Source organism: Pinus tabuliformis, chromosome 3_2 (genome assembly GCF_031772625.1).
Source record: "Pinus tabuliformis cultivar Carrire ecotype Pingquan chromosome 3_2, CPIR1, whole genome shotgun sequence".
Taxonomy (NCBI): domain Eukaryota; kingdom Viridiplantae; phylum Streptophyta; class Pinopsida; order Pinales; family Pinaceae; genus Pinus; species Pinus tabuliformis.
In genome coordinates, this window is record NC_142302.1 from 755,083,571 (window position 1) to 755,109,878 (window position 26,308).

Consider the following 26,308-nt stretch of genomic DNA (forward strand, 5'->3'; position numbering starts at 1 on the left):
AAATTGTGCACAATATTGTTTTATCCATGTGTGAAATATCTATGCATGCATTGACAAGTTTGTCATCACCTCAAACCTTGAAGATTGTAGGTTACATTGAGAAGCAAAAGGTCATGGCACTTATTCACTAAGGAAGTAACTATCACTTCATTGATAAAATATTAGCAAAGTGTCTCAATAGCTTGGTATATCCAAGCTATTAAGCATGGGAAAAATGCCACCACATTAAACTAAGTATGGGAGAATATAATTTGGTAAGCCCAATGTATGCCATTTCCATTGGAAGTGTAGATGTTCTATGGATTCCATGGTTGTGAACATCAGGGAAAATTTCTATAAACTACAATGAATTATTCATGAGATTTGAATTGAGAGGAATTCAATATGAATGGCAAAGAGTTAAAATCCAAACCTTCTCAAGCCATCAACTATCATAAAATATAAAGGGTAGCAAGGGAGTTGTGGTTAAACTTTATTTTATGAAAGTTAAATGGAATGCCAAAGTAGTCTCATCATTCCATACAAATATGTTTTTTCTTCGAGAGAGATGTGAGTGGGTTTGTAATGTGTGCATAATTTTTAACAAATTTTTAATAATATCTTTCAAGTCCCAAAAATCCCCTAAGACTCTTGATGTTCTTGAGAAAATGTCATTTTGTAATGGATTGGATCTTTTGAGGATCCACTTTAACTCCTTCCTTTGAAACGATATGACCTAAATACTCTACTTCTTGTTTCCCACAAGGACATTTGGATATTTTTACATACATTTAATTGTTCTTGAGAATTTGTAGAACTTTATCCACATGGTTAATGTGGTCTTCCTATTATTTTCTATAGATAAGTATATCATCAAAGAAAACCAACACAATTTTTTCAAGATGGGGTCAAAAAAAATTGATCATAAGGCTTTGAAAAGTAGAAGCATTAGTCAACCATAAAGGCATGACCAAGAACTCACAGTATTATTTGTGTTCTAGAAGTTATTTTTGGAATGGTTTCTTTTCTTAATTTGATATAGTGGTATCTTTTTTTAAGATCAAGTGCATGTCTTCTATACCAATATTGGCAATGCCTAATTTTTGTAAAACACTCACAAAAAAACATTATGCATAAGGACAAGAAATTAGAGAAATATTGACACAAAAGGAAGACTATTGGTTTTTGAAAGCAAAAAATTCAAGGGAAAAGACTTGGTGAAATCAACGTGTAGTAGAAATAGAAGCAATTTTACATGCAATAAACAATGATGATAGTGTCTCATTAGGATAACATTAAAGTCAAGACAAACCATGATATCCTAAAGTACTTTTTGGAGCAAATATTGTCAGTAGAAGAGTAGCAAAAGCACAAGGGTTTGATTTTGAAATAATCTACAGAAAATGGAAGGACAATGTAGTAGCAAATGTTCTTTATAAAATAAAAGAAACCTCAAGTTCATATTCTAATACACATTCTATCCATAAGTGGCTAGCAAAAGCTCACCATAAATGGAAAACTGACAACAGTTCTAAACAAAAAACACAATGGATAAAGGGATGAACTATATGGAGCATTGTGAGTGGAGGGGAGATATACTTTAGTATACAAGGGTAGAATGTTTTCATACCCTTAATCATAGTTGAGGCAACAAATATTAAGAGAATTACATGATCCAAGATCCAAGACATGCAGGGTTTCTTAAAACATATCAAAAGATCATTTTTTTTAATGAATAAAGAAATATATTCAAAAACTTGTAAAAAAATAAAGGGGAGACAATAAAATCTCCAAGGCTACTTTTTCCATTACACATACTTAATCAAAGATGGAAGACATATCAATAGACTTCATTTCAAGGTTACCAAAATTTAAAGGCAAGGGCATCATTTTTGTGCTTGTTGATAGACTCACAACATATGCACATTTTTGGAATTCAAAGTACATATATAACAAGCCAAGCAATGAAAGTGTTCATGAAAGAAGTTCATAAACTTCATGGTTTTCCGAAAGTAACAGTAAGTGAAAGAGACCCAAAATTCATTAACTTTTTAAAAGGATTATGAAAAATGAGTGGAATAACACTAGATATGAGTTCAAAGTTTTATTCACAAACAAAGGGTCAAATAAAAATAGTTAACACATGTTTAGAGAGTTATATACGATGTTATGATTTAGATAAGAAAACTCAATGGATGAAATAGTTGCTTTTGGTAGAATGGTCATATAATTCCACCTATGACACATCTACTAAAATGTCCCCATTTGAGGTCATTTATAGATATACATCTCCTAGTATCCCATACTTTTTGCAAGATAAGTCCAAAGTACATGCAATAGAGTTACAAATGGAAAAGACTAGAAACTTTAACAATTCTCAAGTAAAAGCTTCAAATAGCGCAAAACAAGAAGCAAATCAACATGTAAATGAAGAAAAATTTTAGAAAATTGATTGGGTATTTTTGAGACTACAACCTTACAAACAATTTATATTCAAGAAAAAGAAGAAAAAAAAACATAGCTACAAAATTTAATAGAAATCTACAAGATTATTCATAGGATTGGACAAGTGGCATATCAGTTAGATTTGTGTTCCCACATTCATAGGATGTATATTGTCTAAAAAAAGGTTTTGGGATAAACTATGTTAGTGCAAACAAAACTTCTAAAATTGTATGAAGAATGAAAATTGATCTTAGATTAGAAAAAGTTATAGATCAGCATTCTATATCACTTTAGAATAGAATTGAAAAGCTAAAATCAGTGGAAGAACATGCATTTTGAAAAGGCTAAATGGAAAATGAACGGTTCATGAAGACACAATCTCAATTACAAACTTTAAAGGCAAAACATTTTTAAAAGATGAGGGCTATATTAAAACTCTAATAAAGATTTATTATTACTTTATTTATTATGATTAAGTTGAAGACACAATCTCAATTACAAACTCTAAAGGCCAAACATTTTTAAAAGATGAGGATGGTTAAAACTCTAATAAGCATTTATTATTACTTTATTTATTAGGACTAAATTGACCTACTGATAGGTTACATCATGTGGCGCTGTCTCCTATTCTCCTATTTATAATAAAAGAGATTCATTTCTCCTATTTTCGTATTCTCCTATTTATAATAAAAGAGATAGAGATTCATTTATATAAATATCATATTTGTCTTTGCATTAAATTTATTGTAAAAAAAGATTTCCCATTTGATATTTTCAAAATATTTAGAAAATCAAAATTTGAATTTCCATCTCTTTAAAATATTTAAAAAATAAAAAATATATATATTCTGATATTTTTAAAATATTTAGAAAATCAAAAAAATATATGAATCTTTTCTTATGCCTTCAACAACAAGAACAAAAAAAATTGATTTTAGACCATAAAGTAAACGAGATTCACTTGTATAGAGATCATATTTGACTTTGCATTAAATTCATTTATACTAAAAAATATTTTCATATTCTCCTAACTCTGCATTAAATTCATTTATAATAAAAAAATATTTTCATATTCTCCTATTTATAATAAAAAGAGATAAGATTCATTTATATAGACATATCCTATTTATAATAAAAAAATCCTATTTATAATAAAAGAGATGAGATTCATTTGTAAAGACATCATATTTTTATAATAAAAGAGATGGGATTCATTGTAAAGACATCATATTTGTCTGTGCATGTCTGTGCATTAAATTCATTGTAAAGTAAAAGATTTCTTTACCTCAAAATTTGACTTTTGATATTTTTTAAATATTTAGAAAATCAAAATTTGACTTTTTGATTTTTTTTTAAATATTTAAGAAATAAAAAATTAAAAATATATATCTTTTGATCATTTTTAAAATATTTGGAAAATCAAGAAAATATATGAATCTTATCTTACGCCTTCAACAAAGAATTGATTTTGGACAATAAGATTGTCAAATGATTATGGAGATTATCAGTCGCGTGAACAATATCATGCAACCAGGCAGGTGGTTTAAGCTCTTAAGGAAGGAAGAGATGTAATTTTTTCCTTGCCCTATGAAGCTAGAAATGTTGTGAAATATAATCTCCTAGGCCAAAGTGGGCATTAACAGTGTAGTGAGAGATGGAAGGCGTGTCATCCTGATTGAAGTTCCTTAATAAGGACCAACTATTAATTAGTAAATCTGTTCCATGAATAAATGGTCAAATGTTAAAATAGCTTAGCTTTACTTTATGCATATGCACAAATCATTTCAAGAGTATTCCCTGCTAGAATTTTATCCCCGAGTAGGCTCAAGATCTGTCCAAAGAGAGCCTACAGTGTGATCCTAATATTGCTCATAAAAATCACAAATTGTCAAAACAAGTTCAAAAATCTCATCAAAATCACATTAATATCCCCATGATATAACATCCAAAGCAAAGGATAACTTTTGAAAAAGAGAAATCATAACTCTCCCAGCATATGGCATTCATCTTGTAACAAAGGGAATTAAGTTGTCAAACATGAGCCATTAAATAATATCAGGAGCTTTTGCCCACGAGTATATATAACAGAGGATCAGGACCAATTTGGAAGCGACTTCTAGCTACTGTGAGTCACAAGACTGAAAGAATGCATTTTGAAATAGCTTTCCCATCCTTAACTTCTAAAACAGACCAGCTATGAAAATCTATAGTCCTGCTTTAGAAAGACATCATTTTCAGAGTGGAGTTTTCCATAAACATGATTTGTTAAAAAGGAAATGGAGTTAAAAACAGAAATTGACCTTTTAACTTATCAAAGATCAGGATTAAGACCAGATCCCCATTCTAAATTCACCCTTCATCCAAATTATTACCATCAATTGAGTCACCAGAGATTGAATTCAGACCAGATCCCCATTCTAAATTCATCCTTCATCCAAATTATTACCACCAATTGAGTCACCAGAGATCAATTTCAGAGTTGAGTTCTCTATAGGCATGATGAAAAAAGAAATGGAGTCAGAAATCGACCTTTTAACTCATCAAAAATCAGAATTAAGACCATTTCCCCACCGTAAATTCACCCTTCATCGAATTTATTACCACCAAAAATCTGAAGCTTGAACCCCTTTTTACAAAGTATATTAATAAGCAATTTCAAAGCAAGGAGCTCAGCATAACTGTCAAATTCCTCTCCCAATCTGGCCTTGACCCTGAAAAAGTGGGTGTCTTAAAATTTTTTTATGCCACTTGCTTTATATTTATATTTGGGAGGAGATCCTTGGCTTGCTCCGTCAAAATCGTGAAAACGCTGCCTCTCAAGCATTGCTTTGGGAAGAGTTATATAACTAGAAAATATAAATCTGTGCTGGGATGCACACTGGAAAGGTGGGATGAATCTCCCTTCAAAAGCATCAATGTTCCTTGCAAACCAAATTCCCAACTATCAAGAGTAAAGCTTTGAATTCTTTTAAACCTGGCTTCTATTGCCACTGTGTAAAACTTACTACTTTAGTTTCACCTTGCCCAGCACCTCCTACCCGTATCAGGCTATCCATTCCAGCCGACAATGGGGAAGAATATGGGCAAGATGATCTCCTATAGCTTCCTCATCCATCTTGTATAAAGTACATCGACTTGGCCCATGTCCAATCCTCTTCTGTACCATGTAGTACTTACACAGAGTAGGGCCTTGTTCTATATGGCCAGCCACATGAAGATCCTTGCTTCATGCTTTTAGTGGGGACTTGATTTTCCAAAGTGGTTTCCACTACCATTAGACTCCATCAGGCCGATCTGTTAACAAACATTGCATTGCATTGAAACTGAGTCTGGGGGTAGAGAATCACCAGACCAGTTCATCCTTGTCTCCTTGAGTCGAACATGACTCACTTTTAGTCCACCTGTGTTAGACTCCCACTGCTCCCCTTCATTCCCTCCCAGCTCTGGAAAGTTTGCCCTGCTCCTCTTCATTCGCCTCCAGCTCTATAGGTTTGCCTTTTTCCACTTTTGCTACCAAAAGGTGGTGTTTTATGGAGTGGCAGCCTGAGCTAGATAGAAGTAAAATTTCCCTCACAGGTTGTAGATCAGATGAAGGCATAATTTTTCTTTTAAAATCCTCTTCATTTATCAGTAATGCTCCAAGTTCAATGTATTGGATCCACATAGTGATCAAGAATTAGAAAGAACTATCCAGCTTTGTCCATAGAACCATAAATCATGTAAATTTGAATGTACATAACATAAATACAAACCATACACGGGCAATATTCCATGTTAGGATGTGGTTCAGTACAGGTAATGCAATTTGTCCCAAAATATATTACTAACTCACTACAGAGGATTCAGTCAGATAATTTAGATGAGAAAGCAAAATTAAATTGCATCAACACAGTTAAAAATCAGAATCTCATATTCTGCGTATTTGCAGACAAATATACATCAGTGAGGAACTGTTGACTGCTCTTATCTCACATTTCTTACTTTCACAGTCCGTGGAGCAACATAAAAGACGGATGGATGATCTGTAAAGCTCGAAATGTTGTTCCTGCACCAATCAACCCCTTCTAAGTAAGGTAAGGTTTCATGGACTAAAGAACAATGCCAATGAACGTTTCTATCTAACCACTGTATCGAATAAAGAAAATAATCAACCAAACCTAAAGTGTAAACTATAACAATGGGCACTGCAGAAAGCTACAGAACAAGTCAATGTCTAGATGCATCTTAATACTGGACAAGTTTCCAGGGTAATTCAATTTAACCTTCCAGTCATCAACCATAAGAGTATGATTGCGTTGATGCCCTATTCTTATTTTTCGAGTCTCTGGGGAATGGGTGCATTCATCGGATAGCCGTCCCTCTTTACATTTTCTGTTTGAGCTGCCACGTTATGTGCATACACTGATTCTGAATCTGGAGAAATCGTAATATGAGTTTCCGCTGAAAGAAAGTTAGACAAAGGAAATGTCGACCCTTCCCGCACAAGGGGCATACCCTGTGGAGGAAGAGAGTTTTCAATGGAATAATGCATTGGACTCAAAACTGGTGACACTGAAGCTTGAGCATTCAAATTTGGTGACATGTCTGATTTGACCCAAGAGGGTGAATTCAAAGGTGGTGATCCTGGTTCATGACCCAACGGAGCCAAACTCGGTGAAGCATCTCTCAGGTCTTGTGAATCTTGGCCAAGATATTTTTTAGAATAGAGTTTATCCTCACAGACCTCATAGAAATTTCCAGTGCGAACCTCCTGACAGAGAGAACAAACACCGCAGAAAAGCCATTGCATTAGATCTGTCACATTAGGTTGCCCACAACAGCAGCCATTTCCAGGTAAGCCAAACCTCTTCTGCATTTGAATCCTCCAAAACCCACCGTACAGAAGCCCAAACACGCAAAGAATGATCCCAGTGATACCAAGACCTTCCCGAATATTCTCATTATCAATATTGACAGTAGCTAAGGTGAAGATCCAATAAGGGGCCATGCACAACAAAATGAAGGTCACTATGTGTACATACATGTTCCCAAACCCTAGTCTATCCATATTCCACCCAAAAACGCAGAACCCACAAAATGTTGAAAAAAATGCAACAGAAGGATCACTCCAGCAGTCAAATAGACCTCCCTGCCATTCCGGTTTAGGTTCCATTCTTTTACTACCTCTTCTAAGAAGAGAGTATTTCTTCTCAAGCCACGCGTATGTAGATTTGTTTTTCACAGAGTTATCATCTATCCTAATAACATCTGCATCTGCATCTGCATCAGTGATACTTATAACCGTAGTCTCCAAATCACCTTCGGCTTCGTAATCTTTCCCAAGAGGACTCAGGATAAGATAAAGACTAGCTGCAACAGGGGCGCCTATTGCAACAAAAACGCACAAACCCACTCCAATAGCCGGACGTTGTGATCTCTTATAGCCCCAATTCAGACCGCAGAGCGCATATTACGCAAAACAATTTATTTGCAGAAGTAGCACAACTACCATCATGTGTGCCCACTCATGAGGTTTGTAAGTCTCATTTTTACAGTAGACCTTTCTAAGATTGACAATGTCCTCTGGTTTCCATCTAATGAGAAGTAAAAGATGATAACAACGTTGTGGGTGTAGATAAAGGCACATCATGGTAAAAAGCGCATTTAGAATTTGATTATTGACCTCAAACCAGGCATCCCTCTCACTCTTTTTAGGCACGACCCTGTTAAGAAAGCCAACCAGAACCAAAAAAAGAATAGCTCCAGATACTGCCACAGCAATACCCCATATTAACAGTGCCAAATTCTTCGGATTTCGCAGCCATACTTTCACTGCCTCCTTCAAAAATACCCACCTGATTTCGCCAACAAAAGGGACTTTAACGCCATCCTTGAGGCCACGAAAAGGCTTCGCCGGCGCTGGAGTTCATTGCCATAAACTCCACTAAGAATTCAAACGGACTCTATCTGGAACTCCTCCGTAAAAAGCGCACAGATGTCAAGCGGAGGGCATTGTTCATTGCCCTAATAATGCTTTTTAAGGTTTTTTAATGTTTTAAAACATTTTTTTATTAAATTAGACGGCTGATTTTTGTTCAATCGTCTAACAAAAGATCTAACGGCTACGATTAGGATAGAAAGGCATTTGGGGGAGTCCATTTAAGAGGGAAACGCCTTATGGCGTAAAAATATGGTTGAAAAGATGTATGGTTTATGATTCTTTAACATAATACTAATCTGAGCGTTTTGTATATAAATTTATGAGAGTTTGTGATTCCCCTTTTATGGAAGTTATTTTGTTTTCTTCATTAAAGTACGGAAACTATGTTTCATTTCAAGTCAGCGATCCTTGTCACATATATTAATTTTTATCTATAATTAATTATTTATATTTTATTGAAATTAAATTTCAAATTATTAAAAATGATCACAAACATTAAAAATAAATCTCAAAATAATTAATCTTACACTCATAATAAAAGAATTAAGTATAATCACACTATATTAGTATATAATAAAAATGTGTTTTTAATTATTTTTGGTCTTATTTTAAAATAAAATAATTTGTTATTATATTTTTATAGTTTGTTTTTATTTTTATTAACATTAAAAATAAATCTCAAAATAATTAATCTGGACTCATAGTAAAAGAATTAAGTATAATCACACTATATTAGTATATAATAGAAACATGTTTTTTAAATATTTTTGGTTTTATTTGAAAATAAAATTATTTGTTATTATATTTTTATAGTTTGTTTTTATTTTTATTAATAAAATTTTGAGGATCATGTATAGTAACCTTTGTTTAAGTTAAGTAGATATAAAAAATATATATAATAAATGAAATATCATGTTTATGTTAAATAGATATAAAATAAATATCTTATTGATGAAATATCATATTAATGAAGTGGGGCAGAAATCTTATTTAATAATGGTTTTGGGATATTCTATAAATATTTTTGTTTAAATTAAATATATATAATAAATATATCAAAATAATTTAAAAAAATATAATGTTATTTAAATAAAAAGTATTTTGAAATAAATATATTAATAAGCTTCATAAAAATTAAGTGGAAATATTTATCAATTTACTTTATTTGTAAATATTATTATAAAAATATAATTTTTATATTAAAGATAAATTTCTATATAAAATAAAATATAACAATATTTTTACAGTGATAAAGCAAAATTATATATATATATATATATATAAAATGTAACTTGATAAATATTTTAATAATAAAAATATAATTTTAAATTAATTAATAATATTATTTAAAATTTTAAATACTTATTTTAATTATAGTTAAATTTTAACTATCGTTATTTAATTCAACCTGAGATTTAGTTTTTTATTTTTTATGAAGATAAAGATATATTAAGAAGATAAATAATGAAGCTATTTTATTAATGATCTGTTACTGTTATTGAGACGGATGATAAATACTAATAACTTTTTCACAAGGTGTAAAGTGCATTTGTATAGGGGTACCGCCAATTAATATAAAAATAATATTTAGATTGAATGTTTTAAAGCCGCAAATTCTTATTTGTTTATGCGCAATTTGTGGCTCTTGTATTCAATATGCATTTAACCATTTTGTTGGGTTGGTCTGAGAATCCGTTGTACAGGTTTTAGTTGTTGGAAGGGTTTTGGAGTAATTGGATAAAAGAGGGTTTTTAATTTCAAATTTAATTATATGTTAATTAAAATTTATTTGTTTTATTTGATTTCATATTTTTGTGATCCATATTTATTTTTGTAGTTATTTTTCGGACAAATCACATAGACACAGAGGCTGTTTGATGGTCGACATTTCAAACCTACTAATGAGTTTTATCTTCAGGATAAAAGTGAAAAAACGATTTGTCAATAGTTCCAGAGTTAACTATTAAGATACTAATAATATTTTAACAATAACAACTAGTTTTTAGTCAAGAAATTTTAACTAATTTGGTCAATGTGAGAAAATAATTAAATTAGTAGAATTTAAAAAAGAAGAAGTAATTGATAATTTATTAATTAATTATTATTAAATAAAATAGTATTAACGACTATATAAGAAAATATAACAATTATATCAATAGGTAAGAAACATTAAATTAGTGAAAAAATAAATAAATTAAATTCTTAATTCTCAAATTAGTGTTAATTATTAAATAATTATAATAATATTTAGAGTGGGGGAGGATGTCAGGACTCCGAGTCGAGGAGTCGTGCGACTGAGTCATATTAGGCGCGCCCATGTGCAATGGGTGTCATGTTGGACCGACTCAGGTAGACTACGCACAGTTAGCATAACGTAGAAGTCACATTAGGTTAAGTGTGACGGTTGGGCACACATAGCGGGCTCGTCATGTAGGTGAGCGCCTAGCCTTTGTCGATAGCAGACAGAGTGGGTGAGTCATCGGACGAGGGCCTGTTGGGCAACCTGAGTCAGGTGCTAGGGTGAGCACACACCTTGGCAGGCAAGTCACCCATGTGTTGGTTGAGTTGGACAGTCAGGCGATGAACGCGTACAAACGGTTAACTTGGGTGGTTGTGTGGAGGCGAGTCGTGTAGAGTGGGAGAACAAGCTAACCCGTGGAGAAGTGTAACGATCTGGGCGATGTGAGGAATGAATGGACGTGTCGTGAGATGTTGATATGTCGATTTGGAAGAAATGGTAATGGGCCGACCCATGGCCAAACGAGGAGACTAGTCGGTTGGTTGGGTGGACTTCGATGGGAGTCGTATAAATATGGGTAACGACATTCGAGATAAGGCATCAATCGGTCATCCAAGCATCTAAAGAAGTGCGAAGGAATGAGTCGTAGCTTGAGTCATGAATAGGCTGAGTCAATCGAGCAGTCCAGGGCAAGTTGCGGTTTCTAGTAAAGTCGAGTCTATGGGCAGAAGGTCGTTAAGGACACCGAACAAGAGTCATGTTGCAGGGGCAAGGTTGCGAGCTGTGCGTATTGGCAGTAGGTCATGTGTTCGCATAGACAGGGAGGTCGAGCTAGTACTGAACGTATTTGTTGGGCAGAAACTTGGGGTTTCCACCACAGGCAGTAGTGTTAGGCTACAACGCAACAGGATTGTGTGACAGGCAGGGAAGTGTGACGATATGCAGAAGTGCGACAGAAGGTTGTGACATGGTTCAGGAAAATCGTGCAGGCAGTGTATATCGGTGTTGGGAATTTCGGTGAACGATTCATGGGCAGCAATGTGATGGGCATGTGCTGCACGACTGTGACATGAATTCGTAAGTTTTGGAAGTCGTGCAGGTCAAGTATTGAAGGTTGCACACCTGTAAAGATTGTAAATTGTAAAGTATATTTCCATACTTGTATAATATTGTTAGGCAAACTTTACAGGAGTTTCCCCTCCCAAGTATATGTGTATACTTGTGTTAGGATTTCCGCTGCATATTGATGAAAGATTAATTGAAAAAATATAATTGAAGAAGTTATTTCCACTGCATTGTAAAACTTATTGGAAAACTAGCTAAGTGTTGGTGATAGGCGTAGTTCGTGAACCGTAGTAGTGAAAACAGAAAGGTGGGCGGTGTCACACCTCGCCCACAAGTGGGAATTGAGTCACCACTAGTGTGGGGGAATGTTAATTGTATTTTTATACTTGTCTAATATTGTTGGGCAGACTTTACAGTATTTTCCCCTCCCAAGTATATGTGTATACTTGTGTTATGATTTATGTTGCATATTGATGAAAGATTAATTGAACAAAGATAATTGAAGAAGTTATTTCCACTACATTGTAAACACTTACTGTAAAATTGGCTAATTATTTAATAAATAATTATAATAATATTTAGAATTATATGAGAGTGTTCTTGGGGATGACCAACTACCAGCTAAAGTTTTTATAGGGGTACTCCAAGGTGATTGCACCAATGACGGACCTTTTGAAGAAGGATAAGTGATGGAATTGGATAGAGAAGCGTTGAGAAACATTTGAGGATTTAAAGAAGAAGATGGTTACAGCACTGATACTAAGACTACCTGACTTCGAGAGACCATTTGAGGTGCACACAGATGCTTCAGATTTTGCAATAGGGGGAGTACTCTTGCAAGATGGGCATCCGGTGGCATATGAGAGTTGATTTTAATCAAGCTCGGCTCACCCAAAACCAAGGTCTGATACCATCTATCACAACCCCATCGGAGAATTTATTTCCACTGCATTGTAAACACTTATTGGAAATTTTGCTAGGTATTTGGAAAATGGGCTCTGATACCATTTTGGGAGCTGCAACAACAATGGAGGTTATCCCAAGGCATGATCCTGAGAGGAACAAATTGGAGTATGTTGACATGAAGATTGGGAAAGGCACTTTACTCATTATGTTGGACAATGGTGCGACTCATAACTTCATCAAAGATAAAGTTGTGAGGAAAGTTGGGTTGAAGTTCTCACCAATGCAAGCTCGTCTTAAAGCAGTGAACTCTCCACCAGATAAAGTCATTGGCATTGCAAAGAATGTTGATGTGGGCATTGGTGAGTAGTCTGGGAAGATCGTCTTCACGATCATGTGGATGGATGACTATGAAGCGGTATTGTGAATGGAATTTTTGAAGCAATATGAGACTATGATGTTGTCACATATGAAGAAGTTGTACATTTATGATGGAAGGGAGGATGAACCTTTGGGGGTACCTACCATGGTAGCTATGTCAGTCGGGTGTAAATTGAAAGTGAGGAATGTGGAGGACATCAAGCGGGATGAAGAACTCTATGACAGGTTTTCCATTGCAGAGACAAAACTCATGGAGAAAACACAAGTTATCAGGGAATTATTCGATAGTATCCTAGATTTGACAACCAGGCTAGAGGCAATGTAAGGGAACAGAGATGCTAGACTAGAAACTCAAGAGGAGAGTAGGGAAGAATACATTCAGATACTGGAGGAGGAAGATCTGGATAGATGAATTGAGTTATTAGATAAGGATGATGGAGATCCTTTCGCTTTCCCATCCCCTCCCTCTTTCTAGACTAACATGGGGATGAGGCTCATTGTCTTCTGCTCATGGAAATCATTCATCTCTATGACTTTATGAGCAAGCACTTGGGGCGATATGGACACGATTGACAACAGGATGCGAATACATTCATGATGATGTGAGCAGCATGCATTCTAGTGGAGGCGATGTTACGGTTGGATTAGATACCTAGCTAATCACCATCACAGGGGGATGTAAAGCATGATTTTCTTACAGAGTTTGAAGAGATTCAACCATGGAGTAGGTCATGGGTGGAGCTATGTGGGTGTCCACATAAATGGATATGTCTTAGAAATAGAGGTTGCTGAGATGGTGTTGTTAAGGGTGATAAATTTTTCAGAGTGGTGGAGAATGTCAGGGCCTCGAGTTAGCGAGTGGCCGAGAGAGTCAAAAAACCAAATATCGCAGTTAAAGGTGTGTGGGTGCGTCTGACATGTGGGATGAGCACCTATGTTTGGTTAAAGGTGAGTCAGGTTAGAGCCTTCCATTAAAGGTGACATGGAGGTGGTGTTTGGTTATGTGCGACGACGGGCACACGAGTATGCCATCTTGTGCGAGTTCCCACCCATTACGATGGATGAGTCCTGCAACCGGAAATCGATGGACGAGTTGGAGATGTGCATGGTGGGCAAGTGAGCACGTTGGATGAAGGCGCTCCGGGAAACACGAGTCGAGTGCCTAGGTGGGTGCACACCCAAGACGGGTAAGGTGCCCATGTGTAGAACCTTCGTTTGGAGTTGGGTGAGCGAGTGGTGCAACTGACTTGAGGGGCAGCGACGGGCCAAGAGAAGGGCAGCGACATGATAATTATGGAGTTGGGGTGAAATGATATATTATGTGCAGGCCTCTATGACCATGACACTTGATTTGACCTTTTGAAGGTGAAGTGACACAACAGTTGGGTGGAAATGGGTCTGCACCAACCCACATATATTGGATATGGTGTGGGAGCTTAAAGGCATCAAGTCATTCGACATAACAACATCGAACAAGGAGCAGAGGGAAGGAAGAGCAATGAACCGGGCATACGGGCAAAGTGAAAATTGTAGGGCCGAAGTATAGCCACAAGTCGAGTTTGGGGTTTCCACATACAAGTTGAATGGAGGAGCGTGTCGTAGGATGGGCCGCAATACACGCTTAAGTTGAAGGCAGGTCACTGTTACAGTGTGTGCCGGGCGGGTCGGGTATAACCTGGTTGTGTGTTGTGCGGAACCGAAGTATGGCGACCCGAATATGTTGAAAGTTGAGCAGCATGAACTGTGGGTGGTAGCGGCCGGGTGAACTGATACTGCTACGGCGAGTGTGTGGGTGGGTGAAACGTGTTGCAGAGTTCAGTGGAATGGGTAAGTGCGTGAGTAGGGCACTCGGTGTTGAGTGAGGGGACATACAGAGTTGATACAGGCGAGTCGAGTGTGTAGCAAGCTGCGGGTGGAGAACGGGGCGAGCACGATGTGCCAAGGCAGTTCGACAATCCGGGTAGAGAGTGCATGAGAGACACGACTTGGTATTTTTGTAGGTCTGATTTATGAAGGAAGTGTATAGGCCGAGTATTGTCAGTTGCACGACATTGTAAAGTATTTTTGTACAATTGAATTACAGAAATTGATATATTGATATTGGGTAGACTCAATTACATGGGAGTTGCCCCTCCCACATATGGTAATGTGTTTATGGTTTATGTTGTGCATATATATTGGTTATATGGTTAATTGAAGAAGTTTATTTCTGCTGCATTTATAACAATTGAAGATAAAATTGACTAAGTGTTTAGTTAGGCATAGTCCATATACTTGAGTATTTGTAAAAATAAAAAGAATAGTGGTGTCGCACTCGCTATACATGGTTGGAATAGTACCACAAGGATAGGGTTGTGGCACTTGGATTCAGAGTTGTAGCAGCAACAAAGGTCGTCCCAAGGCACGATTTTTTGATATTTTGAGTATTACAAGGGCAGGCGGATTGTAGTGTGGATATTATGTGGAAGTTCGGCATAATGGGCCAACCATACAGAAGGCGGTAACCATCTTGAAGAAGAGGGTGGTTACAACACTGATATTGAGACTACCTGACTTTGAGAGACCATTTGAGGTGCACACAGATGCTTCAAATTTTGCGATAGGGGGATTACTCTTGTAGGATGGGCATCTGGTGGCATATGAGAGTTGATTTTAATCAAGCTTGGCTCACCCTGAACCAAGCTCTGATACCATATGTCACAACCTTATCAGAGAACTTATTTATGCTACATTGTAATCACTTATTGGAAAATTGGCTAAGTATTTGGAAAATGGGCTCTGGTACCATTTTGGGAGCTGCAGCAACAACGGAGGCTATCCCAAGGCATGATCCTGAGAAGAAAAAATTGGAGTATGTTGACATGAAGGTTGGGCAAGGCACTTTACTCACTATGGTGGGTAGTGGTGTGACTCCTAATTAATTATCTTTCATGCCCCCACACTAATGGTGACTCAATTCCCACTTGTGGGCGAAGTGTAACACCACCCAACCTTTTCATTTTCACTACTACGGTTCAAAAACTATGCCTATCACCAACACTTAGCCAATTTTCCAATAAGTGTTTACAATGCAACAGAAATAAATTCTTCAATTATATTTGTTCAATTAATCTTTCATCAATATGCAACGGAAATCATAACACAAGTATACTCATATGCTTGGGAGGGGAAACTCCTATAAAGTCTGCCCAAAAATCTTATACAAGTATCAAAATATAATTTACAATTTACAATGTTTATAGGAGTGCAGCCTTCAATACTTTCCCTGCACAATTCTTCCAAAACTTATGACAGTCGTGTCATAGTCGTGTAGCATGTGCCCGTCACACTCTTCCCATGACTCATTCATCGAACTGCCCAACACCTATATACACTTCCTGCATGATTTTCCTGAACCGTGTCACAGCCTTCTATCACACTTCTGCCTATCATCGTACTTCCCTGCATGTTGCACAATCCTGTCGCACTATGGCCCAACAATTTTGCCTATGGTGGAAACTCCAAGTTTCTGCCCAACAAATATGTTCAATACTAACCCGACCTACCCATTTGTACAGGCACATGACCTGCTGCCAATACGTGCAACCCACAGCTCTGCCCCTAGAACACAACTCTCTTTCATTGGCCTAAATGACCTTCTGCCCAGAAACTCGACTTTTCTAGAAACTGTGACCCGCCCTGAACGTGCCCTAAAGTGATCGACTGACTTGACCTATTCATGACTAAACCTATGGTTCACTCCTTCTCTCGGCCCTTTTCCTTCTCACTTCTTTAGATTTGGACGAACGAACAATGCCTTGGATCAAATGGAATTACCCCATATTTATACGACTTCCATCATAGTCCAACTGACCAACTGATACGTCTTCTAGTTTGGCAATGGGTTGACCCATTACCACTTCTTCCCAGCCAACCTATCAACATCTCATGACACGTCCATTCATCTACCGCATCATCCAGCTCGTCGCACTTCTCCATGACTCGGCCTGTTCACCCATTCCGCATGACTTGCCTCCACACGACTGCCTAAGTTAACCGTCTATTCACATTCACCGCCTGACTGTCCAAATTGGCCAACACATGGGTGCCTCACCTGCCTGGGCTCACGCTCACCCAGGCGCCTGACTCGAGTCGCTCGACGCAACCTTTCTCGATGACTCACCCACTGTGTCCACTATTGCCCAAAGGTGGGCACTCACCTACATGGTGCACCCACTATGTGTGCCCAACCATTGCACTTAATTGAATGTCACCTCTGTATCATACTAACCATGCGCACTCTACCTGAGTTGGTCCAACATGAGCGCCTATCACACATGAGCTCCAACATCCAATGTCCATGCTGCTCAACTCTTCTTTCCATTGCACAAACCTCCACCAAGGCTCATGACTCCATGAAATTGGAAAGTCTCCTCAATCCATGATCATAAACCATATATGTCACAATCCCCACATGTTTCTCACCCATGGAAGTTTGGTCCCTCCAACTCAAGCTACATGTTATCATTGCAACATATATCATTTCGACTCACCATGTATCGTCATCATGTGAAATATCTGCCATGATACTCCATCCCAACAAAACACATCTTAGTAAAGCCTCTATATATCTCTGACATAGTTCAATGTTAGGGCTTTGAGTTGGGAGCACGTGAGAGAGTCAAAAAATTGAACCTGTAGAATGGGCACACCTAGATGTGCAAGAGATGCCTTCGTTTGGTTAAAGGTGACTCAGGTGGAACATTCGGTTATGTGTGACATTGGTGGGTGCACACATAGTGGGTGTGCCATGTTGGTCGAGTGTCAGCCCCTTGATACATGAATGATGGGCGAGTCACTAGGCGAGGGAACACAGGTGACCCATGTTGGGCACTTGGGTGGGTGCACATGGGGGTGAACAAGGTGACCATGTGTGGGAGCGTTAGGCAACTCAGGATGGTGTGTGACGTGCGACGACAGGTGTAATAAGCTAAGTGTTGGAGCCAACCCATGGGTGCGAAAATCCACATGAATGAATGTGAGTCGTTTGTCTTGGCAGGCCGTCTAGGCATGTTTTATGGTAGGCCGACCTATGTTCAAAAGGAACACCGCGTCCCTTGGATTAACCATGCTTGGAGAATGCGTATAGGTAAGGGAGGAGGGAATTCAACCAAGGGAGATCATCCACTTGTTTGACTCTCAAGAATAAGTGCGAAGAAATAGGAGATAGTCACATAGTGAAGGGTCCAAACAAGAGAGAGGACTGAAGAATGGAGGCTGTGAAGTTTGGGTTCGGGTAGCTGTAGGCAGGCAGGCTGCAATAAGGTGTGGCCTAGTAGTGCCATCGACACTGTCCTAGGAAACGTGCTCGTTCGACGGGCAAGGATGCATGGCGGACTAAATAGGAACGCTACACAATGGTAGTTTGGTGCAAGCACAACTAAACGAAGTTGGAAAATATGGTTGAACAATGAGGTGGGCTGAGCTGAATGGACAACCCAGGCACAACTGAACGAAGTGTTGGGAACGGTCGAATGAAGAAGTTGGGCATGGTTGAACGACTTGGGCAGGTTCGAAAGGTGGAGCTAGGTACATATGAATGGTGAGGTATTGCACAACTTTGGGCAGCATTATTTTGGGGTTTCCGATAGAGATAGTGTGGACTGGTGGCAGTGTTGCATGACCTGGGCACGACTGTCGAGCAAACTTGGAAAGGTGTCCAAGTGGCTACACGGACTTGGGAAAATATGTATAATATTATAATTGTACATTACTTGAATATTTGATATAACCGTTGGGAATACTTTACGAGAGTTTCCCCTCCCAAGTATATGTATATACTTGTGTTATGATTTTTGTTTCATATTGATCAAAGATTAATTGAAGAAGATAAAATAAATGTTTATTTTGTTGCATTGTGAACACTCAGTGAATAAATTGGTTAGCTGTTGAAAGTAGGTGTAGTCCATGTGCTTGAGTAATGGTGAAAAGAAAAAGTATGGCGATGCCGCACCCACTTATGTGTGGTTGAAATACTACCACTAGGATAGGGGTGTGACAAATGGTATTAGAGCTTGGTTCAGGGTGAGCCGAGCTGATTTGTGATTGCGAAGCAGAGATATGATGATAGTGGTTGCAGTTGGTATTGAACCTTGATTACTTAGGTTTTGTTCGTAGTGCGACATAGTTGAGTAGGGGTGAAGCCTTGAGCTTGGGCCAAGTTGAACGAAAAGACATGGAAAGTTTGGAAGAATTCCATGGGAGGCTGTTGTTGACCTTATATAGGTTGAGGCATATGAAAGAAGAGAACCCACCAATTTGAGCTAAACTTGAAGTCTTGGAGGAGAATCTTAAGGGAGAGCTTCTTCGACTTTGTTGGGCAATAGAGCAGGATGAAGATGCAGCTTGCGGTGAGGAAGAAGAAGACATGATATATGAGGAAGAGGATGTTGCAGGTGAGGCAAAGATAGAGGAAATTGGTGTGATGACACTTGACCAAGTTGGACCAGGATCATGTACCTTGTAGACATTGATAGGAGGCACTCACAAGGAGAGACCTCATGAAGATGTAAGTATTGATATTACTTGTGTTTCATTGGATATTTCGGAAGATGGGCCATATGTAGGAATGGGTAAAGGAAGTTTTAAAATGAAATGGAAAAAATTACCATGGATGACTACGACAAGACCTTGTGTATTTGAGAGGCAAGTAACATCGATTGTTGCAGGATTTGTTGGGGCAATTTGTGACCTTATGACAAAAGGTGAAAATTCCCAGGACAAGGGAGGAACATGATGAGCTTTGCAATGGATGAGTCATGCTTAGCCAAGTGGAGAATTGGCTAAGTGCTCGGCATGACTCATGGACAAATTGGAGGAAGGGCACACCAAATTTAAGATGATCTGATACTTGAGTGGACTTTTTCATGGCTGAGACCAAGAGGCAGACTTGGTGGACCTTTAGTGGGGGAGGAACCGATGATGGAAGGAACATGTGATATGTTATGAGGTTAGAGTGACCGAGGGCACTAAACCTGATTGAGAACAAGGATGTAATGACCGAAGTTGTGATGGGTCTACTAGAGTGGATGAGATGGGCAGATGAAGCCATGGACATCGAGTTGGATAGATGGAGCATGGCAGTCTTTGTAAAGGGACATTATGTAACAGGCTTGGTTATAAAACCATGTAAAATATATATAAGGACACGGTTGATGCGATACATATTCCAAGATGAATTGTGGGGGAAACATCCTAGTGGGCATTGATTCGGTTTATTATGACTAAGGAAATTGGTAAAGGCAATGGCTAAGGCTTTGGAAAGGCATGGGGCATTAATTGTCATTTTATTTATTAAAATAACGGAAATTAGGAGAAAAGGAAGGTGAAAGGTCATTGGTTTCATGTGAGGAGAAAATTGAAGAAAAATAATGGAAAATGAAGAAAATAGAGGCTTCATTCATAGAAAGACTTCTGAGCATTAGTTGGTAATCTTTTGACAAGTTTTGGTGGAGATCTCTTATATTCTCTCTCTCATACTCTTGGATACTTAGAGTTTTCTTGGATCACTCTTGGAGGGTGTGGCATACTTAGATTTCTGGAGCAAGAAGGCAAAGGAAGAGCAAGAAAATGCAAGAGGCCATCAGGATCAACAACTACAACATTTTTTCTTACAGGTACCGAGTTGCATGTATGTTTTCCTCACTAGTATTGGCATGCATGACACATTCATGTGGTTTCTTGGTTATGATCTTTCACTGGCATGGAGGATTTATTAGCTTGACAGTGGATTTTCCTAGCCTTTCCATTTCCTAGATAACCATGGTGATTGTGGGTTTACTATCGTTATTTGTTTTTTATTGGTTCTCATGTTTCCTTAGCTTGGGTTGAGTTACTAGTCCTGGGATCCTTGGTTGGAAAAATGCTCTGGAAGCCCTTGGTGGGTTGACTTACTAGTCTTGGAAGCCTTGGTTGGACAAATGCTTTGGAAGACCTGTATAAGCTGTGGGTTGAGTTACTAGTCCTGGAAGTGTTTGTTGGACAAATTCTTTGGAAGCCCTTGAAGGCTTGGATGGAGACCAATATGATGATGGTTTTGTGATGTCCTACTGTGAGGTGGAATCACTGCTTGATGGGTTGAGGTGGATGGCCTTCGGAAGTCCTAGATGAGTATTTATTGATGTGTTCTATGTGATTCCACATTCAAGCTTGGAATATGGCATGACATTGAATGACTGAAGAGAGATTTGGCTCAACCATTCTACGGGCGGGTGGAACACATAGGTCCCATCCCGGGTTTGGATTTTGCATCATTAATGAAAGGTTATTTCTCCTGTATTTATATGAGTATTATAATGGATTATATGTGGTGTATATGGTCGTGATTTCATTGATATTTGTGTCCATATTATGCTAGTTATGTATATGTTTTATGGCAACATTTATGTATGGCTCTCATCATGTTTTTACTTGTAAATGAATGAAAAATGTATCCATGACCTAATGGATGGAATGGCAGTTAAAGTGATAAGGAAACAATGCTTCATGGAAAATTTCAGATAAGTATGAGACCCCTATGCTCATATCTATTATGTACACCTGTAGGTTGCATATTTACTAAGTGTTTGACAAAATGTCTATCATGGTTAGGCTTGGTTAGTTCAAGCCCTTGATGAAGTTTTGTATTAGAGGATTTTCCATGTTGTCATTTATTGTCTTGAAAAGTCTCATCAAGTTCTAGGCATTGGTTTGGAGACTAGCCCTGAAAAAGGGCTTAAATCTTGTTGTCTCTGGCACAAAACTAGCTGAAAAAGACTGCAGACTCTCCCTTATACGCATTGTGGGAGTGAATATAGGGTTCTAGTCGCATGCATGCCTTGTGATGGGAGCGACTTTGGGTTTAGTTCATTGAAATATTAGGTTAACTTAGGGGTTGGGAACCTGTAGTAGTGGATCAGCTCCTGGGGATCTTGAAGCACTTGAGGGAGGTTTGTAAGTTCTTGTTTTGTTGACTCCATTTCCTTAAGGTTACCTAGGAGGTTAAGTCTTATCATAGTGGACTCTCATTGCATGTTTACCCCAACTGGCTGATTGCTTGGGTAGATGTGGGAGGAGGGCGTTATAGAAAATTTAATGGAATCACTATTTAATGGGTTGAGGTGGATGGCCTCCGCAAGCCCTGGATGAGTTTTGATTGATGTGTTCTATGATATCCCACATTCATGCTTGGAATACGACACAAAAGTTAATGGATGAAGAGAGATTTGGCTCAGCCATTCTATGGTCGGGTGAAATGTGGAAGTCCCATCCCAGGTTTGGATTCTGCATCTTTAATGAAAGGTTCTATGAGCATTTTGATGGATTATATGTGGTCTATATGGCTTTAATTTCATGAGTATTTATGTTGCTATTGTGCTGGTTATGTATGTGTTTTATGACAACAATCATGTATGGATTTCATCATGTTTTTACCTGTAACTAAATGATCGATGTATCTATGAACTAATGGATGAAATCGCAGTTGATGTGTTGAGACATCAATGGTTCTTAGCAATTCTCAGCTAAGTATGAGACACCTATGCTCAGAACTTTTATTTACACATGTAGATTACATATTCGTGATATGTTTGACGAAATTTTTCTCATGTCTAGTAGGGGTCCAGTCAAGGTCTTAAACAAGCATTCATTTAATAATGTCATTTCCATGTTATTAAACTATTCTTGAGAGATGGTTCAATTCAGGCCAGTGACTTGGGGTCAGGGCCTGAAAAATTGGCTCAAATCCTAGGGTCGTTGGCATAGCACTGACAAATTTAGTCTCTGGTTGCTAGCAGGCAAGCCTGTTGGAGCGAATTTGGGTTTCTGGACGCTATCATGCCTTTAGCATGAGAGCGATCGAGGCTTAAGTTGTCCAAAAGTTTTGTGGGACACAAGGGAAAGTTGTCTAAAGTATTGGATTAGTTCTTGAGGGCCCTGTAGCTGATGTTGAATGACTGTATGGTGCGTTTATATGTTAGCTCCACTTCCTTAAGGTGACTTAGGAGGTTGAATCATATCATAGTGGCCTCTTGTCGCATGTTTACCCTAGCTTTCCGGTTGCTTGGGTAGATGTGGGAGGAGGGTGTTACATATTGGTATCAGAGCATAGTTGTGCTCTCCTTGGGCTATGTGTTGATCATGCTTTCATGTTGGTTTCAAATTTTTTCCTTATGCTTGTAGTCAATGTGCTTGTTGCATTTACATGGTGTTGATCATGATTGTAGTGATTTCACCATGTGAAGGTTGAAGGTGTTGTCATGGAGTATGTCTTTAGGTGTGTATGGTTGATTATGCATTTGTAGGTTTTAACCTCGTAAAAAAAGTACTTGCATACGAATTCTAAAACACAGAAAATAAACAATGCGAGAGAATAACACATAAAACACATATACACAGAGATTTTCCCCTGAATCCTAAAACCGGGACTATCAGCTTGATTTTTCATTATGTTCCTTTCAATGTTACAATACATATTTATACATGCTGAAGCATCTAATACCATGGACCGAAAACCATCGTGTCCAAAACCATGGACCGAAAACCATTGAATCTAAAAAGATGTGCGAAAATCATGCACAAAACCATAGGTAGGTCCGCCCAACCTAATATAGGGTCCAAAAAACAAAATTTTCTAGGGCGCTGCCCCAGACCCCATAGAGTAGGGTTACTTGCACCCCTCAAACCCCGTGTGACTCCCCCCACTACGCAATCGGCGCAACAAAGGGGGGGCTCTGCCCCCCTTCTAACCCCCCAGTTAGCTACATGGGCTAGTCATGGAAAGAATATAACACAACCTAACATTCTACCACTTGTTGTTTTCTTTCCACAGGGGACCACAAGAGAGCTTAGTCATTTATCTAGCCCTGCAACGCCCATTGTTTCTCTACACCAAGAGAACTTCTCAGAGCTCATAGATTTTGTCAATGTATCTACATTATTCTTCAAAGTTTCCACCTTTACTAGCAACACCTTTTTGTCTTCTATCATATCCCTCACAAAGTGATACTGAACATCCATGTGCTTTGTCTTTGAATGATATGCAGGGTTCTTTTCCAAGAAAATTGCACCTTGGCTGTCACAGTATATCTTTATAGCTCCCTGTACTAACCCCATACTTGAACGCAATCTTTGCAACCAAACTGCTTCCTTGCTTGCATGAGTGGTTGGCATGTATTCTGCCTCTGCAATTGATAGTGTCACTATAGATTGTTTCTTACTCATCCAAATGACTACACCTCCAAATAGGTTAAACACATACCCACTTGTAGATCTTCTTTGATCCAGATCTCCAGCCCAGTCTGCATCAACAAATCCATGAATATCCAACACTCTTTCCAATCATGGTCTTCCTTGGTAGCACAAACCATAATCACCAATGCCACACAAATACCTGAAAACCCGCTTCACTATTGTCCAGTGCTCCTTCCCTAGTTTTGACAAAAACCTGCTTAATACTCCCATTGAATGTGCAATGTCTGGTCTAGTACAGACCATTGCATACATCACGCTACTGACTACACTTGCATATGGAACACGGGACATGTCCTCTTCCTCTTCTTGTGCCTTGGGACACTGTTCAATAGATAACTTTACACCTACAGGAATAGGAACCTTCACCAGTTTACTATCCTGCATATTAAACCTCTATAGTATTGTCTCGACATACTTCCTCTGGTTTAACCAGAGCTTCCTCTTTGTCTGATCTCTTTTAATTTCCATGCCTAAAATATAGTTTGCAACACCAAGATCTTTCATGTCGAATTTGGAGGACAAATGGGTCTTCAAATCCTGGATAATTTCTTTGTCATTTCCAACCAGCAACATATCATCCACATACAAGACCAGATAAATAACACAGTCACCAATTAATTTAAAATATACACAGTGATATGCTTTTCTTCTGGTGAAGCCAAGTCCCCGTATAAATGTCTCAAATTTCTGATACCACATCCTTGGTGACTATTTTAACCCATACAGAGACTTCTTTAACTTGCATACCATTTCTTTCTTACCCTTCACTGCAAAACCTTCAGGTTGCTTCATGTAGATCTCCTCTTCCATATCCCTATGAAGAAATGTTTTCTTCACATCCATTTGTTCTACCTCAAAATTAAAAGCAGCAACAATAGATAGAAGTAATCTAATAGAAGTTAGCTTGGCAACAGGAGAAAAATACCACCAAAATCAATTCTTGGCACCTAGGAATAACCTTTTGCTACCAACCGAGCTTTGTATTTCTCCACCTTTCCTTCTGCATTTGTCTTCTTCTTGAACACCCATTTGCTGCCAATGGGTTTACTTCCAGCCGGCAACTCCACCAGATCCCAAGCCTCATTTTTGTTCAAATATGTCCTTTCATCAACCATGGCCTCTTTCCAGAGTTTGTCATCCTCTGAATCTACTGCTTCCTTCACAATTCTGGGATCATCATCAGTAAAAGATAAAGCAAAATTTGACCAAAAAGCAGATGACTATACCTTTCTGGCTGCCTTCTTTCTCGAACTAATCTTATCAAACCCGGAGTTTGTAGCTCTTCATCTTCTGATTCCTCCTCTGTTGTAGAGTCTGATTCTTCCTCCTTTAGCTCAAACTCTATCTTCTCAGGTTCCTTTGATGGGACTTCATGTTTAATAACATCTTTCACCTCTCTGAACACCACATCTAGACTGTACACAACCTTCCTTGTTACTGGGTTCCAAAGCTTATAACCCTTTAAACCATCCTTATACCCAATAAAGATGCACTTTTCAGATTTACTATCCAACTTGGTTCTTTTCTCCTTTGGAACATGTACATATGCATCACATCCAAATACCCTCATATGTGAAATAGAGGGTTTCTTACCATTCCATACCTCTTATGGAGTCTTATCCTCCAACACTGATGAAGGTGAGCTGTTGACCAGGTAACATGCTGTCTCCACCACCTCTGCCCATAATTCTTGTCCTAACCCGACACCACTGAGCATGCTTCTTGCCCTTTCCATCAACGTCTTGTTCATTCTTTCTACAACTCCAATTTTCTCAGGTGTATATGGATTAGCCTTCTGTCATGCTATACCACACTTCTTACAGAAATCTTCAAATTCCTTACTACAAAACTCTCCACCGTTATCTGTCCTCAACACCGTTATCTTCTTCTTTGTTTGGTTTTCCACCAGAGCCTTAAATTCTTTAAACCTGTCAAAGACTTCATATTTCTTCCTAAGGAAATATATCCATGTATTCCTTGAGAAGTCATCTACAAATGATACATAGTACACAAACATATCCAGTGATGGAACCTTCACAGGTCCAAACACATCACTGTGCTCACCAGAGGGGAAACTCACCTGATTCTGCTTCCCATATACACAATTT

The 26,308-nt window shown here is 38.1% G+C and overlaps 2 pseudogenes; one reads left to right on the forward strand and one right to left on the reverse strand.

Annotated features, from left to right (window-relative positions):
• The window catches only part of LOC149182805 (disease resistance protein Roq1-like), a 125,974-nt pseudogene that overhangs the window by 34,585 nt on the left and 65,081 nt on the right, over positions 1-26,308 (forward strand).
• LOC149182806 (uncharacterized) overlaps positions 6,734-26,308 on the reverse strand; it is a 35,579-nt pseudogene continuing 16,004 nt past the window's right edge.